At 45.5% G+C, this 12,902-nt stretch overlaps 1 long non-coding RNA gene across 1 annotated transcript in view; it reads left to right on the top strand.

The window, feature by feature from the left end:
- LOC132371795 (uncharacterized) overlaps nt 1-12,181 on the top strand; it is a 220,263-nt gene extending 208,082 nt beyond the window's left edge. The window contains exon 3 of the long non-coding RNA XR_009504972.1: nt 11,980-12,181. This is a non-coding gene — a long non-coding RNA (uncharacterized LOC132371795). The remainder of the gene's footprint in view (nt 1-11,979) is intronic.
- The last annotated feature ends 721 nt before the right edge of the window (nt 12,182-12,902 follow it).

Here is a 12,902-nt window from a genome sequence, read left to right as displayed (position 1 = left end):
TATCTCTTAGACTAGCCTGTGAGTTTTATGTGGTCAGAGGCCATCAGCTGTATCCTGGCACATAATGTTTAATGAATAAATGAATGAAGTCCCAAGGATGCTCAGTCCACTGGCCATCATTTATCACGGTCATCTCTTGTCTGCCCCCTATCAGGGGCCCTGCGGGGAAGTAGTAGAGGCAGGGTGGGAAGGGCAGGGAAGGGGAGGGGATGGGAAGAATGGGGAGAAAATTAACTAAAGAAATAAGGAAAATTGTTCCTATCCTTCAGGGATTTGCAGCTTCAGTTAAGGAGGTCAGATATACTCACATAATGCCAACGGTTTGCTCCCCTAAAACATAATGAGCTTCAACCTGCAGCATCTCATTGCTGAAGAATTAGCAGCCAGCCCGTGTGCAGGCCCAAGGCAGTCTCCCGAGGAACAAACCTGGAGGCGCAAGGGCGTTGCGAGACAAGTCCATTTTGGATGGGGTTGAGTTGGGTTAATCAGGGCCAAGTCTGGAGGGGGTGAATTTGGAGAGGGCCTCTGAGGGGGGCGCTGGCCATCCTCTGAGCTCGGGGTACACTTGCAAACTGGGAAAAAGCCCTGCCTGCATCCAGCTAAGATTGAGGTCTCAGATCCTACCCACCTCAAGCTGTCAGGGAACCTCTTTCTTAGAGCACAGTCGGGCAGCACAGTCTCGCATTAATTTGGAGCTAATTGTCAGGTAATGAATTCGATTTGGCTCACCATATTGAAATCCCTTCTGCTCCCAGCTGAACACCAGTAAATCATTTGCATCACAAATCTTGTCTTCACTGGATGCTCAGCTCACCCAGGCTGTCGCTCAGACCGTCTCCTGCAACCCCACATTCCTTCATCTTTGAAAGCAGCTGAAAATCATCCCACCTCCTTGTCAGAGATGCAAAGCTGAGACCCACCCAAGAAAACTGAGTTTGGGTGAGCATCTTTGAAAAGTCTAGAACAGTGGTTCTCAAAGTGTGGGCCCCTGAACCGGCTGCATCAGCATCCTGGTAACTCATTAGACATGCAAATTTTCAGGCCCCGCTTCCCAAACTAACCGAATCAGAAACTCTGAGGTGTGGCCCAGCAGTCTGTGGTTTAAGAAGCTCTCCAGGTGATTCTGATATGCAGTCAGGTTTGAAAACCACTGGTCTATCTAGAACATTCACTAGGTCCTCTGGAATGTCAGTGTCAGAATTCTTCTCAATTCACTTTAACTCTCTGCAAGGCCAGCTCCACTGTCTAGGTCTCTGGATCTTTTTTTAATTAATTTATTTTTTTATTTATTTTTGGCTGCATTGGGTCTTTGTTGCTGCGCGCGGGTTTTCTCTGGTTGCGGCGAGCGGGGGCTACTCTTCGTTGCGGTGCGTGGGCTTCTCATTGTGGTGGCTTCTCTTGTTGCAGAGCACGGGCTCTAGGCACGTGGGCTTCAGTAGTTGTGGCATGCGGGCTCAGTAGTTGTGGCTTGTGAGCTCTAGAGTACAGGCTCAGTAGTTGTGGTGCATGGGCTTAGTTGCTCTGTGGCATGTGGGATCTTTCCGGACCAGGGATCAAACCCGTTGTCCCCTGCGTTGGCAGGTGGATTCTTAACAACTGTGCCACCAGGGAAGCCCTAGGTCTCTGGATCTTATCAGGGGTGTCTGAATTTATTTCTCTTCTATCTCTGTATTAGCTAGAATTAGATTCAGCTGGGGGGAAAAAGGCCAATTATAAGTGACTTAAACAACATAAAAGTTCTAATGTAAGGAAGTTGGGGGTAGGCAGTCCAAAACTACCTGCTCTGACATGGTTAGCATGCCACCTCATGGTCCAGGACATCTGCTCAGGACCAATCATCATATCTGCGCTAGTCAGCAGAGATAGGAGGAGAAAAGGCTATGCTCAGTCCTGGAAGTTTCACGCAACACTTCTGTCTTAGATCTCATTGGGCAAAACTTAGTCATTTGGCCATACCTGCCTGCAAAGGAGGCTGGGAAATGTAGTTTTCATTCCGGATGTTCATGTGCCCGGCAAAAAATCAGGAAGTCTGTTTCAAAGGAAGAAGAGGAGCTCAGACATTGGCAGAGACAGCTAGTCCCAAACAATGGCACACCACAGCTTCTGAGATATATTTCTGCTTTAAAGCCTTCAAGTAAACTTCTCCATGTTCTTTCACACTTCAGCGCCTGCTTCACAACACTTTTATTTAAGGAAGCATTCTTCCATCACTCGGAGCATCTCTTTCTTGACGGCCCCCATGCCTGTAGCCCACTACATTCAATTCCCACTGCCTGTTGATCCACCGAATTTCCATGTAATTGTGATCCATGGTTAGTCTGTAAATGCCTAGAAGCAAGTGTGAGGGCAGCATCTTTGCTGGTGCAGCCGACGTATCTCAGCTCCTCCATGATCCCGACTCCTCACCTGTAATATGAGGGGATTGTAGATGGTCCCTGCAGTGCCTCCCAGCTCTAGTGTGCTCTGGTGCTCTCTTTTTTTGTTTCCTTTCCTGACGTTTATGACTGTCCTTGGGGTCGGTCATAAGGCAGTGAGCCCTGACCAGCTAACTACTCGACAAACTTGGGCAACACTGGTGGGTTATAAATGAAGGCACGGACTGCAAAGCCAGGAAATACAGCTTGGGGCTTGATCTGGAGGATGGCTTTTGAGAAACTGGTTCTGGAAATGAGAAATGTGATGTGTATAAAAATTAGGGGAAATCTTGTAGAGAATCCTATAAAGTTGGTGCTGATAGAGAGGTCGTTTATCTGATATTACCCCTCCTTGCCCCAAGCTCCCCCCCATCTACCTCCACTTCCACCATTTTACAGGTTTAAAAACAAGCAAACAAAGACCCTGAGGTCCACAGAGAGGGGACATAATTTGTCCAAAGTCTTACAGCCAACCCATGAAATGACAGAATTGACGGTGACGTCCTGTGTGACCTGAGGGTCACTAAAAGGCCACTAGTATACACACATGCACACCACATACTCTCCGAAATGAGCCCGGCTAGATGTAGTGACTTGAATGAGGCACACTTGACCTCTATAAACATCAGTTTCCTCATCTGTTAAATGGGGGTAATAACCATTTCCATGATTCTTAGGAGGATTAGACCAAAAAATTTACATAAAGTCCTTGACATCTCTGCAGGTGTGCAGTTAATTGTCTCTCCTTTCTGGACATACTTTTTTTTTTTTTTTTGCTTTTTCTATGTTCCCATATTTTTTAAATTGAAGTATAGTTGGTTTACAAAGTTGTGTTAGTGTCTGGTGTACAGCAAAGTGATATATATGTATACATATATTTATATATTCTTTTTCAGATTTTTTTCCATTATAGGTTATTACAAGATATTGAATATAGTTCCCTGTGCTATCCTTGTCCTTGTTGTTTATCTATTTTATATATAGTAGTGTGTATCTGTTAATCCCAAGCTCCTAATTTATCCCTTCTCCCACCCTTTCCTCTTTGGTAACTATAAGTTTATTTTCTACATCTGTGAGTCTGTTTCTGTTTCATAAATAAGTTCATTTGTGTCATATTTTAGATTCCACATATAAGTGATATCAGGTATTTGTCTTTCTTTGTCTGACTTACTTCACTTTTGTATGATAATCTCTAGGTCTATCCATGTTGCTGCAAATAGCATTATTTTATTCTTTTTTATAGCTGAGTAATATTCCATTATATATATATGTATATATGTATGTGTGTGTGTGTGTGTGTTTATATATATATATATATATATATATATATATAGGTGCCATGTCTTCTTTATCCATTCATCTGTTAGGTTGCTTCCATGTCTTGGCTATCATATTGTAAATAGTGCTGCTGTGAACATTGGGAGGCATGTATCTTTTTGAATTAGAGTTTTCTCTGGATATATGCCCAGGAGTGGGATTGCTGGATCATATGGCAACTCTATTTTTAGTTTTTTGAGGAACCTCCGTACAGTTTTCCATAGTGGCTGTATCAGTTTACATTCCCACCAGCAGTGTAGGAGGGGTCCCTTTTCTCCTCTCCAGCATTTGTTATTTGTAGACTTTTTTTTTTTTGATATTTGTAGACTTTTCATGATGCCCATTCTGACTGGTGTGAGGTGCTACCCCATTGTAGTTTTGATTTGCATTTCTCTAATAATTAGCAATGTTGAGCATCTTTCCACGTGCCTGTTGGCCATCTGTATCTGAACATACATTTTTAAGTGGGTCTTAGGCACTGCAGTCCATAAGCAGACCGACCTCAGTTTACTTGAACAGCTGCTTAGCTGAGAACTCTCTCTCAGGACATGTTGTTCCACAAACACTGAGCACCAATCTGAGCTAAACAAGGCTGGGTCCCTGAGCTTCAGGTCTGCCCTCTGAGTAGGGAAGGGCAGAGGACCAATATGATCGACACTTCCATGTCCTGGGTGTGGCATGGGTTTGTATGGCTTGCGTCACATAGTTCTGATAATGGCTCATCATCCTGTCCAGAGCACAGTTAGGGCTGGGGTTAGGGCCAGGACTCAGATGAGGGTTGGATTGGTTATAATCATTTCACAAATGAGGTCATAGAGACCCAGTAATGTCAGCAACGTGCCCAAATCCAGCAGAGGAGATGAGAGTTGTCAACACTAGACCTGTGGGACGGACCTGTGGGATGGAGAAATAGTGGTTTTGATCTGGGTCAGGGAGGGAGGGAGAGATGGGGGGCTGAGCTGGACGTGAGTGGTGTGAGGGGGTCCAGAGGGCCTGTGAGAGTCTGTGGCCACTTCCCAGTTTTGGTGGGGGGCCAGTCTTGGTATAAAAACTGATTGCCTTCTGTAAAGCTTGCTCTTTGAGATTAAAAAGTAATATCAGTTAGAGAGGGAGAAAAATCCTTTCTTTGAGGACAGAATGCGCAGAGACCCTTCTCTGGATATTCTTCCACAAACCTGTTACTATTCCTGGTAACCCTAAGAGATGGTGTGTTCCTTTGAAAGTTGTGAGTAAATCAAGCATCTGCCAGTGAGTGCATTGCCCTTGTTAATATCCCATAAGCTTCAGGGTAAAGTGAAAACTCTGAGGTGGGACAGGGGAGGCATCTGACCACCGCATCAGTCGGCCACTGCTCTATTTGCATCCCTGCCCCTGCCCCTGCCTGTGGACGTCCTGCCTTGCTAACTCCTGCTGAGTCCCCTCAGCTGTCACCTCCCTGGGAAGAACATTCTCTTCAAGCTCTGTGGGGTGAGCTGGGTGTTTCCCCTCAGTGCCCACCCCACCGGAGCACTGACCATCGTGTTAGAACTGGCTGTTGGTGTCCCTCCTTTCTCCCCAGGGAGCCGGCGTTTCCACATCTGCGAGTCCCCAGTGCCCGGTGCCCAGTAGGTGCTTGTTAAGTATTTTATAATTTCAGACATGATTTATCAGTCAATGGCAAACTGGCTTCTGGGGGTGGGATATAGAAGATGTGGGAACACTCCTCCCTCCTCTGGGAATCCAGTCTCCGTGGTAAGGGAGGACTAACCCAGAGAATAGGGACCGACAATCTGTCAGGGGTGAATTGTGCTGCCAGGACCATGGACACCTGGAGGTTTCATAGACGAGGCAGATTCTTCGCAGCTGGAGCCATTAGACAAGTAGCATCTCAGAGACTGTTTGGGTTAGGTTAGGAAGCGATGGGGGAGGTGCAGGAGGGATGGTGGCCAGTGGGAAGGGCTGGTCAGAATGAGTGAACGGGAAGAGGGGAATGCGAAGGCTTAAGAGCCATGGAAGGAAATAGGGAGCCACGGAAGGTTGTCAAGCAAAGCAGGGAGGGACAGAATGAAGTGGTGTTTTAGGCGTGTGAGTGTGGAGGGAAGTGGTGAGCAGGAAAGTCTGAGACCGGGGAGGAGGGAAAGAGAGAGGCTGGAGGGGCTGGCTTTCCTTTGACCCTTTTCCACATTTGCTCCACCTCTAACCTCGTTCAGGTGCTTCGTAGCTTGGACACAACCCATAGGTGGACTATCGGAGCATCTGTCATTTGTTCGCTCATTCTTTCAAGAATTTTTCTGTTGATTCCTACTATGTTCCAGTTCTGATGGTGGTGCTAGGGCTGCAGACCCCTGTCCCCAAGGACGTCTGTGATGAGGACAGACACTGCGTAAATACACCTGATGACCTCTTTCATCTACGCTCTATCATTTAAAGAAATTGTTTCGTTATGTACATAGCACTAGTCATCTGTCCACACCTTCACCCTCTCATGTCCCCACTCCCATCGATCTGCCAGTTTTCTCGAGGGGCTACTTATCAACGGTACACACTGTCCATGGGAGGTGAAGGTGCTATGCGACATTGCGGGAAGTGGGGTGTCCTTGAAATGCAGACAAGGTGGAATTCCTTCTCTTGGTCTCCCGTCCCTGGCCTGGGTGTCTACTCCACAGTGGGTCCCTCCACTACCCCAGGCCGGGGCTGTCTGCACACTGGGGGCCCTCAGGACAGAGACTTGGCTAAGAAGCCCCTTGAGATCTCAGCCCCCAGAGGCTTGACGCCAACCTCTGGTGGTCCCCAGAGTCTGAGTCTCCTTACCCTCCTCGTCCTTCTCCATTTCTCCTTCAGGCCTCGTGACTCAGACTAAGGAATAGGGTTGACAGCACAGAGAAAGAGGCTCAGGACTTGCTGGGCTTAGTCCCTGCACACCCACCCAGCCAGCCAGCCAGCCAGCCAGCCAGCAGCTCTCCCCTGGGGTCGAGGCTCTCCAGGGAAGCCAGTGTGAAGCACACCCCTCTCCCTCCAGAGTATCTCCACTTTGTTCAAGTCAGAGCATCGGTCACTGGTCAGAAATCCTCTCTGATAGAACTCGGTGGTCAGGGCAGGGGCAGGCATGGGTACCAGGAATGACTGAGCATATCCTCTGTATAGGCTGTAGCACATAACATCATCTCACTCCATCATCACATGATCCAGATATCTGCACGTTATCCAGAGGAATGTTTTAAGCGGGTTAAGGTCAGGATTAAGTTTATTATGTTAACGACATTCATGAGGTAATGGGGCTCAGAGAGGTGAAGCTGCCTTCCCCACGTTCACGCAAACCTTGGCAGTCTGGGATCGGAACCCCTCAGCTCGTGTTCTGACCAGCATTGCTGCTATGCTGCGGGGACTCACGTTATTGCAGAAGCGCAACCTCGTGATGCCCTGCCAGCCTGGACATGTTTCCCCAGCTCTCCCAGTGTTTACCAGCTTCACCTGTGTTCCCACTGCCTTAGAGCACCCCTCTCTGTGCATGGCCCACCTCTGTCTCGGGGGCTCGCTAACTGAAGCCTGCACTGCCGATGCGCTGGGACACTCTTTTCTATACACAGCAACAGAAAATATTGCAGAGCAAACACGGACCCTTGCAGAGCCACGAAGGAGGCTCGTTTAAGTTGGCATCAATTTTGCTAACCTCCTGCTGAAATATTTGCCAATCTGGCCAAGGTTCTGAGCTGCCTGGGGCCCAGGAACACCTCTTCTGTTTAACGCCGACCTTGAGTGAGATCCCATTTCTGGAGGTTGCAAGGACTATACTGCGTGGCTTTTGCTCCCTTGACTTTGGGATGCAAGCAAGGTGACCTTCCACATGTTCCAACTTTGCTCACTTGGTTGTTCTTCTATTCTGTCTTTCAAGCTTGAATTTGCCAGCTGGGTTAAGGTCTGGCTGGGCAGAAATGCTGGCCCCCAGGGTCCAGGCACTGGGGACCACCACGTCCCTCCTGGTCAGTGTCTTCACTGGGCTCCCCGATGCTGTTTACAGAGTATGCTGTCTCGGCCGCTACTCATGAGCACTGCGTGCAGAAAGCCAGTCCGGGGATAATTATCTTTAGTTTGTAGAGGGGAAGTTGAAGTTCAGTGAGGCACCCAAGGCCAGCTACAGACCCTAACCCAGACCTGTGCGCATGGCCTCGCTCTCTCCTCTGTGCCTCCCACAGGGCTCTCCACAGCCCCCTTGCACACGTGACCCGGCCTAGGCGCTATCTACTGACTCTTGTTAAGGAAATCGTGTAGCTCCTGATTCTGAGATCTGATGGAGACAGGACGCTGGAGGGGACACAGGCTCTCTCAATCCGTCTGCTCTGCCTGCTGCCATCCCCTGATCTCGTTTCGTTCCACAAAGGCCTTCTCCAGACCACAGAGCTGCCCACGGACTGGCACACTTGCCCTCAGGGGAACCCTGCCTGGCCGCAGTGTCTGTGCCTCCACTCAGAACTTCCCCTCCCCGCTTGGCCTTATCAAATCTTACCTACCCTGTTCCTCTGAACTCTCAGAGTCTGCTGGTGACCAGATAAACAGATCTAAGAATTAGAGGTACATTATCCTGAATCCCTCTTGAGGGTATCGATGGGAGTTTCGGGGGGCAGTGAGCAGCCCTGGGCTCCTGTATGGTTATTTACCAGCGCAGTGTCTAACTGTTACTGCCTCACACCCCAGCAACTTAATCACATCATTTCTCCTACCCTCTCTCTCCATCTCGGTTACCTCTGGCTAAAATTGGCCACTTTTGTAACTGTCACTGCTTGAAGAACATCTTTGTGATGCCCTAAGAGGATGCCTCGGCCTATGGTTGGAAAGCAGAGGGCCTGAGAACTTAGCCCACGTGTGCAGGCCTGTGGGCCGTTGTCACTTCCGGCTCTGGGCAGGCGATGGCGTGTAACAGCTGAGCGTAGACTGTAGATCTAGGATGTCTGGGCTTGAACCCGGGCTCTGCCACTCCCTAGCTCTGCAGTCTTGGGCAGTTTCCTCACTCTCTCTGCAGCTGATGGGTTAAATGGGGAAACGCTAGTACCTGCTTCCAAGGGTAGTAGCGAGGGTGTGCGAGTTAATGCACATAAAGCCTTTAGACCAGCACCAGGCATATGATAAATCCTCAAAACCTCCTAAAAAATGTGAACTATTACAATTCTTATTATGCAGCTATCTTGCTCTTGCCATTCTCGGCCGTCTTAATAACAGTGCATAAGTATGCCCAGTGCTTCTCAGTTTAAAAAGCATCCTACCTCACTCCTTCAGCACAAGTGAAGGTTACAGGATATGCCCCAAGGTCACACAGTCAGGGAAGGGGCAGCACCTGGTTTTAAAATTGGTTCCAAGTTCTTTTTTTCTCTTTTCCATATCTTTATATTACTCAATGCCACCTCCCTGCAGAATGCGTGGAAAAGCCGTGGATGACCCAGTAACTCCTAATTACAGGGGGAAAGAAAAACACCCCTGAAGCTATCTCATTTTGAGAATAGCACGTTTGAAAAAAAAAAAATTAGAAACGAAATTCGAAGCCCATCCCAGAGGCAGCTGCAATTCTTTGCCAGCCACTGCAGTTCAAAGAGGGAGACTTAAGGAAGGTCTTGAGGAGAATTACTTAATTTGGAGCATTGGAAACCCAACAATTATTTGCTTAAAAATAGAATTTGCTGAAGCAACTTCCAGCTTCTTATTCTTCTCACTGCATAATAAAGTAATTAGTAATTTGTGTCACTCCGGTAATTTGTCTCCTTCTCCTAATCACCAACAGTGACACTGCTCCCATGCTGGGGTTCCAACACACACACTCACACACAGACACACACACCTACTCACTCACTTCTTTCTGATTCCTGGAAGAGGGTGGATGTCATAGTTTCTGTGGTTGTTTTGTTGGGATGATAAGTTCTGTGACCTCTAAAATTTATCCATTACCATATATACATAAGACAGTCTGGGTGTGGTTGTCATAAGAAGTAGAAAGAAGGTCCGAGAACTGTCAAAATATCCCCAAATATCATGAGAAGCTATACATGGTGAGTACTATATATATGTGCAACTAAATATCAGGACCTTTACCTGACAAAAGGCTTTGTTTTGAAGTGTGGGTTGTATTACTGTTTAATATGATGGGTCTTACAAAGGTTTGAAAAGTAAAAAACATTTATTAATACATTTGTTAGATTGAAAAAAGTGAAACTATATAAAAAACAAAGTGGACAGTCCAGGATAATCCAGAGTATAATTATAAGGAAAACTTACACGTGTCTTAATACCTCCTAGGGGCTAGATTTGTAATCAGCTATTATAAATCAAACAAATATTCAACTATTTGAAACAAACTACAATGGTAGTGGAAATTTTATCCCTAAGTTTATCTGACTGAATTTATAAGAGGCTTTAGGTGACTATGGGAAACTAGAGAAATGAAGTTCAAAGGATTGGTTCTTTTCCATGTTTATCATGTGATAATCTATTATATTCAAATCCCTGTACTGTAACAAATAGTATTATTGCTAACATTTATTGACTGTTCACCATATACTAGGCACTGTGCTAAGAGGTTTACCTTACCTTCATTATATCCTTTAATCCTCACATCAACTTTATAAGTTAGGTATTAATATTACTTCCATTTTATAGATGAGGAATGTGGCAAAGACTGTATTGCTTACCCAATATCCATTCTTCTCTTTTTTCCCATAATACTAAAACCCAGATTTTATTTGGGGTGGCAATATGACATGTTAATGGCCTACATTTTCTTCCTGCCCTTGAAGTCAGGCATGGCCATGTGACTAACTTCTGGGCAATGAGATAGCAGGAGAACTGTTATATGGACCATCCAGAAGATTTGCCCAAAGTATCTTACTCCTCTGGGAGGTGCACCCCTTCTTGTCATGTCTCTTGCCTTATGCTCCCTGCAGATGTGATAGCTGACACAGTGCTGTTTCTAGTAGCAGCTGGATTGGCAGTTCAGACCCGTTCCTCTGCTGAGGATGGCTAGAAAAGCTAGACAAAGTCTATCTTTAAAAATCTGTTTGAAAGTATCAGGGAAATTACAAGTCAACGAAGAATTATTGGGCCAAGTTCTGTGACAAGAGGGAAACCTGGCGAGGTGAGCCTGGATTTTCTGGCTAGTTTTCTCCTAAGAGTGTCTGACAATTCCAGAAAATGTGGCTGAAGAGCTAAGATGACAAGCAGAACATAGAACAGCCCTAGGGAGCCAGGAGCCTGTCAAGGATGGGACGCTCTGAGAAAGCACCATGATTTGGGTTAAGGCCATGAATGGTCACATCCCTGGAATAAGGTGAACCAGGAATAGTCTGTAAGGGGCTGAAGCCCAGCTTTGAGTCACCTCAGTCTCTGAGTGGGTTCTAGTGATCTGGGATTGGTAGTGCTCATGTGTCCTGCCAGAAGCTAATATAAATTCTCTCTGAAGAGACACATTATCAGTATCCTCAAGTGATCTCAGTCAAACAAAGCAGGGGAAAAGGTGGAGAAAATTTTGACTTCCAAAGTGGAAGAGTAAGAACCTCCAAAAATCTGCTTCTCTATGAAAGTGGTAAGAACTCTGGCAAAAACTGTTATGTATTTCACTTATTGAGTGGGCCAGAGCCTGCAATAGCACCCTACAGCACCTTATAGCACCATATGGCCATCACTGATTTAAGGTCTATACTGTATCCTGAAGCACAGCACCCTTTCCTGGTAGGGTAATGTCTCCATGCTGGGCCTCAGCTGAGCATTAAGCAGACCATCTTTTCATCAGGCCCTGCAACTACTGTGAGATGCACTTGCTTTCTTCTCTGAGCTCAACCAGCACTTCACTGGCAGGGTTGTGTTGTGCCTTGTCTCCAGATATTGGTCTGATGGCCAGAAGGGATACTGGGTGCAAATCCTGAAGGGAGCATGTGCTGTCTTAACAAGGAAGAAGTCTGTGCACCACCTTCAAACTATACTGTGTATATCCATGGCCTTTAGGAAATGGCATTATGATGAGAAAAGCCACAGGTTTTTACACTAAAGAGGAATAGATTCTATGTGGTGTACTTAGCTCCACCTTGGAGAATGGTCTAGTGAAGACATAACAACAACAACAGCAACAAAGTGTCATGAAGAGGAAGACTGTGGCTCAGGTATAAGAATGCTATATAGAATCCATATAGTCCAGATTGTGTTCTGAGTAGTGCTAACCTGTTTCTTCTGAATTTGGTAGAAGTTATTGTTCTTAACATATATAAAGTGTATATCCCTATTATATCTCTAGGTGCTGTGGCTTGGAAGAAAACTGGATATGCAGGAACCCAGGATGAGGAAAAGTCATATGCTCACTCCTCTGGCCCTCTCTTCAAGTCTTCAGATTGATCTAGGCAGTCCACTGCTCTCTCTGTCCTTTCCTCAGAGAGTTGAGGCCATCTAGAAGTGTGGAATAGATGGGAGACAAGACAACATGGCATTATTTTCATAATAATAATGTAAGTCTACCCTAATAACTTAACCCAGGATATTTGAGATGTTTGCTCTTTCACATCTATTCCTGTGCATCTGCTTTCCTTTCTAAGGTGGGCGCTGAAGAGAGAATGGGAGTGGAAGGGTAGGGACTTATACTCTGGTGGAAGGGAGCCTTCCTAGCTTTATCCTTGTCTCTGGGGGTGTGCTGAGAACATTTAAAAAATACGTAGCATTAGATCATAAATAAACATCAATAAATTGGTAAAAGCAGGCACTGTATAGTCCACATTCCTTTACTATAATGAATTAATCTCAGAGAGCACATAAATCCTTCAAGCACTTGAAAATTAAAAAATACTAGGTAAAAGAGAAGAGTATTCAAAAATAAAAACACTATCTTAATTTGTGGGATATAGCCAAAGCTGTAAGTGAAGGCAAATGCATAGCTTTAAAATGTGTTTTTAAAAATTAAACAAGAAAAAAAAAAAGAATTAATAATCTCAAGAAGCTAGAAAATAACAGTAAATAAAGAAATCAGTATTTAGAAATTTATTCAAAAATGAGTTCATTTTATAACAAAAATAGTTTAGACAAATCTGAATGATTTTTTAATTAACAAATCATAAAACAATTTATTGCTAATATTATCATGGCAAAAGAAAATGTAGAGATAAAAATACACATGTATTTTTACATTACAAAGGAAATGTTTTAACAGATATAATAATTTCAAATAAT

The sequence above is a fragment of the Balaenoptera ricei genome, chromosome 9 (genome assembly GCF_028023285.1).
Source record: "Balaenoptera ricei isolate mBalRic1 chromosome 9, mBalRic1.hap2, whole genome shotgun sequence".
In the NCBI taxonomy this organism is placed as follows: Eukaryota; Metazoa; Chordata; class Mammalia; order Artiodactyla; family Balaenopteridae; genus Balaenoptera; species Balaenoptera ricei.
Note: the sequence above shows the minus strand (reverse complement) of the source record. Positions and strands in the feature narration are given on the sequence as shown.